The 5,346-nt window shown below is 28.2% G+C and overlaps 1 long non-coding RNA gene across 1 annotated transcript in view; it reads right to left on the reverse strand.

Moving 5' to 3' along the window:
- Positions 1 to 1,664: 1,664 nt before the first annotated feature.
- LOC139427136 (uncharacterized) overlaps positions 1,665 to 5,346 on the reverse strand; it is a 42,605-nt gene continuing 38,923 nt past the window's right edge. The window contains exon 3 of the long non-coding RNA XR_011638293.1: positions 1,665 to 1,892. This is a non-coding gene — a long non-coding RNA (uncharacterized lncRNA). The remainder of the gene's footprint in view (positions 1,893 to 5,346) is intronic.

The raw sequence follows: 5,346 nt of genomic DNA on the forward strand, positions 1-5,346 counted from the left end.
AATACTTTTATGGGGGATGATCACCAACAATGCTGGTGTCATTTTTAATAAATCTTCAATCTTATAAAATGAAATTAGTGGAAAAATCCCTATCCTTTTTATCTTTCTTTTAAAAAGTACGAAAAAAAAACAGAAAATGGCTTGAAATTTTTTAAATTTGCAAGATATTCAAATTGGACTTTTTTTTAATTAGTTGTTAAATACGATTCACTACAAAATTAAGAAAAACAAATTTAAATTTTTCCCTCTCATGCGCTGTATAAAAGAATTACTTTAGTAGCTCATAGTATCTAGTGCAGTTTTAAATAAATTTTCCTCACATTTTAGGGCAATATTTTTGAAATTAATTTTAAATCGCTCCAAAAATTTTGTTTAATTTAATTGAATATTTTTAAAGTTGTAGCAAACAAATATAAGACGAAAAAAAAATAGGTCTTTTTTTATAAAAACGTCCATATCTTCATAAATATTTAATCTAGGTTTTCGAAATTGTGTGCAACTATTGCTTATAATAATCAAAATAACTCTCACAAGTTATAATGTTATTAATACATTTGTTGGCTTAGGGTGTTCAAAAACACTGTCTGTCCACTTGTAATTTATTGTCGATCCCTAAAATCTCTAAAAGCTTTAAATTTCATTGATGAGAAATCGCATAATCTAAACACTTCTAAATTTATAAATTGACTGTGTAACTATTTTTTTGAGAAAGATAAAAAAATGTGTTAATATAGAAATGTTTCCAATATTTTGTCCAACCCCTGTACGTGTACCTCCGGTTTTAACACAGTTAAAAAATATAAATATTTCAAATGTTACATTGCATCTAAAGAAGGAACAAAAATGCATATTCATGTATTATGGTCAATTTAAATACAATAATGAATAGATTTATTAATTATTTAGAAAAAAAAATTTAAAAATACGAAATTTTATCTAAGTACAATGTAATGCTGCAAAAATCGCAGTTTCAGAACTATTTTAATTATGCAAACCGAGCAAAATAAATACTTATTGAAAAGAATCTAACATTAATTATAAATATTTGTGGGTTAAATTTTAAAACTGGGGAAAGAAACACAAAAAGTTCAGTTATTAAATGTATGTATGTATATTAGAAGCTAAATATATTTGAGATAATGTGTATATTAGATAGCCAAATGTATATTAGATAAATGTATATATATTAGAAGTCAAGAAGCGAATGTTCCCAGATGTGAACAATTGCAGTGATTAATTACGTCTTATTTAATTTAATCTTTTTCAATTATTTACTTGGCTTTTAATTCAAAAAATTTATATGAAATTGCAAATTTTGTTACTCTTTATTTTTAATTATTTTTAAATATCGTATTGATTTTAAGAGGATTTCAATATCTTTTAAATGTGTATACTTAGTCATTATTTTCAATTATTTTACAATTTTAATATTTTTCTTATAATTATAGTTAGTTTTAGGAGATAAGTGGTGCTGTGGAAATCCATACATCGCACAACACTAGGCAAGATACCTTACAACATTATGGTTATTTCTTTGCTTACACCCAAGGGGTTCTTTGAATAGAAGAAAATTAAGCAAAATAATAATGGAATTTCAAAAAATTACAACTTTGATGTCTAAAATAAAAATATAATTTTAAACTATGAACACAATATCGCTAAAGTACCGGCATGATTAAATAATATCTCTAGAAATAAACATGAGCTCTTAACGAGAAAACACATATTTAATAAAAAGCCATCCAATGATAATATCGTCATTCATTAGTAAAAAGCTATACAATGGTGGTACTCATCTCCTTATCTGCTTATCCCTGTCACTGAAACAGGGGAGATATTAAAAAAATTTCTTAAAACAGAAACTGCCATTTTCATTGTAGACTTCAGTTCTCCTAAAAGAAAAAAAGGAGATGAGAAAAAAAGAGAAAAAAATAATCGCATGTTGATTTACAGGATTTTGCATCTTGGTTCACAGACGGGGCTGTAATAGCAGCATGTAAATCGGGTTTTATTGTTTAAAATGGAAATATCAGGAGAATCATATCTGATCGAGAGGATATCAGATCGGGAAAAAAAATAATAATAGACAATTTGTTAGAAAGCAAAAAAAAAAAACCCATCGAATGACTCCAAACTCGATTCCTACACCATGATAGTCACTCTAACCTCTAGAAGGGCTGAGGTTAGGTTTGTTGTCTTTAAGTTTTATTTCCTTTTAAAATTTATTCAGAAATTTATTCCTTTCAAAATCATTTACTCTATTCTATTTTTTTATATGAGACGCATTTCTCGAAATATAGCCAATATGAATAACTTGAACCCTATTTTCATTCTGCATTGTTGTGCCATATATAAACTGAAAAGCCTGCAGTTTAAGTAGATGTGCTTTTGGTTAAGTTGATAAATGATTGAAAAATCTGCAATAAAAACTTCAAGTTTTCACCACCCCCCTTTCCCCTGGGAGTGAGTATTTGGTATTTGGTATCATGCGTGTATGGTATCAATGAATTGCTTTTTATAGAAAATTAAACACACTTTTTCCTTTTGATCCAATGTGTATTTCTTGAGATATTTCTTTCAGATCTTTGAGAGCATCCTGTATATATATATAGTGGAAAAATCCCTATCCTTTTTATCTTTCTTTTAAAAAGTACGAAAAAAAAACAGAAAATGGCTTGAAATTTTTTANATATATATATATATGCAGTCAGACCCCACTATAGTAAACCTACAAGGGACCGAAATTTCAGTTCACTATAACCGGAAATTCACTATATTCGTTTCGCAAACAATTTCAACTAATGGTTCCGAATTCCCCACTTTTATTACACGACATTATTTAAATAAATGACGAATAAAATGTAATACAAAAATGAAGGAAAAATAATACGTAGTAACAAAAATATGTTAACTCTTATTTTTTATTACTCTTCGTCTTGCGTACAAAGAAAAAAAAAGAAAAATAGTAATCTTTAGTTGATGAGCAATCCTCAACATCAGATATGGTAAACTCTTCCCGACTCCCCGATAACTTTTCCTCAATTTATGTTATTCCAAATTTTAAACCTGTCTAACCAGCCATTCGAGCACATAAAAGTAGTCTCACCTAATGGCTTAGCAAATTCATCGGCTTGACTTGAATCATTTGTCCAGATAGTGAACGGTTGCGGCTTCTCTGAATGATGAACCAATTCAATAATGAAGCGAACAAGAAAAAATGATTATCGCTATATTCCCTTCTATAGATGGTTTTAAAAATCGATATATGTATTTATTTTGAAATAAAAATTTCAAAATTATTACAAAAAATCAAGAAAGAAATCAGTCGGAGACAGAAAAAAGTTCATTATATCCAACTTCCTCACTTTTTTGATTCGCTATATCCGGGAGTTCACTATAGCGGGGTTTGACTGTATATATATATATTAGAATGCCAATTTGGCGTTTTTTTTCGATCACGATGAAACTTGTTAAAATCAATGAATTATTCTCATTTTTTGCATACTTTCTGAATCCAAAAAACCCAGGATTAGAGTAACTTTTCAAATATTAAACTTCAAACGCTATTTATTTTCACAAAACATCGATTTTTCATCCAATTATCATTTTGCGCCATGTTCATTATTGACATAAAGGACGCAGACAGTAGGTGAATAAAACTTAAGAGACAAAAGTGCAAATTTAATTAAATTATCTCTCTTACTAGCATGCTTACCGTTTAGTTAACTCGTTGACATCATAATAAAATAGGTTCTTAATAAATAATTTCTAAGCGATAAATATTCTTTTTCAAAAATCGATAAATGAAGAGAGAATAAATTTACCGATTCTGGGTGGACAGACGTGCTCTTTTCTTCGTGATTATGTCCCAAAAAGAGATATTTATTATACATGAGAGAGCAAGAGGTTAAATTACCCCTCTCTTGTTACTTCCTTCGCCTTTTAAAAACCCCAGAACCCTTATATCATTCCGATTATGATGGTATTAGATGAGTTACCAAACTAATCTAGTTTCCTAAGAAGTAATATTTGAAATAGAATGCTAAGAATAAACCAGTAGACAGGATGCTACCTTTACGGGAAAAGTGCCTCGATTTAAAATGACAAATTTAAATGTGTATCTTTTTACGTGGTAAACTTATTATTTACAGTTTGTGGTAAAAAAAATACAGGTCAAACAATTTTTAATGTAACTTTATTAAAAATAAATAAATTAGCAAAATATGACAAGTAATAATAATAATAAACTTTTACTTTCTTTGTGTATAGAGCAAAAGAACGATTGCACACTGTCGTTTCTCTGGTTTAAATAACTCTAAAATAGAACATCTTCTACTTTACATTTAAAAAAGCCACAAAAAATCTATATGTTAATTATACTTAGAGATGTAATCGAAAATATTTCATAGTTAAAGTGGTCGACAAAAAAAGGAGCACACAAATTGTAAAAAAAATTAGTTAACTTTTATTCTATGACGCAGTAACTTTGTCCGAGTGTTTTGTTTACCGTGCCCTGTATAGGTAAGCTAAAGCACATTTTTTTATGCAACGTATAATAGTGGAGCTTTAAAAAATAGAGTAAATAAACCAAATTTAGATTAATAAACATTTTTAAAGGATCAGTCATTTAGATTATGTATACAAAATAATTAACTTGAAACATTTGAATTGTTTTTCTGGAAATCATGATAATTTGCAAAAAGAACATGCTTGTAGTAAATTAACATTAAATAAAGCTAAACAATGTGAGTGGAGCACAAATAATAACCCAGAAAAAGACCTACTACAACTTTGGTTCCATAATCAGGAACTTTCTTCGTTGTTGGTTGGATAATTGAGTAATTAACAGGGAAGGTAAGAAAAAGTATTAAGTTTTTAAAAAGGAATGTAGACAGAATAAGTAAATAGTTAGAAGGGAATGTTAATAGAATCATTTGGGAGGCAATAGGAAAGATTGGTAGAAAAGAAAGTAGGTTTGGTAAAATCATTTGGTAGTTAGAAGGGGAGATCAGTAGGATCATTGAGTAGGGGAGAGTGGGGTCAATTGTAACATTTTTTACTTAACTATTTCAAACTAACAAAAAATCCAATATATTATTAGTATTAATTGACAGACGAGCAAAGTAGACTATCCTCTACTAGAAAAAAAATAAATACCTTATTTTAAATGTTATTATATTAGTTATTAACAATTTTTGACAGTCGTGCACTTGTTACAATTGTCCCCACTTACGGGGTCAATTGTAACAGTTCATAAATTCAACTAAAACATAGTTAATTATACATATTATCATAGTTGTGATATATTTTTTTATTGATCAAAATAGTAGTGATATTTTAGGAGTA

This window comes from Parasteatoda tepidariorum, chromosome X1 (genome assembly GCF_043381705.1).
Source record: "Parasteatoda tepidariorum isolate YZ-2023 chromosome X1, CAS_Ptep_4.0, whole genome shotgun sequence".
Classification (NCBI taxonomy): Eukaryota; Metazoa; Arthropoda; class Arachnida; order Araneae; family Theridiidae; genus Parasteatoda; species Parasteatoda tepidariorum.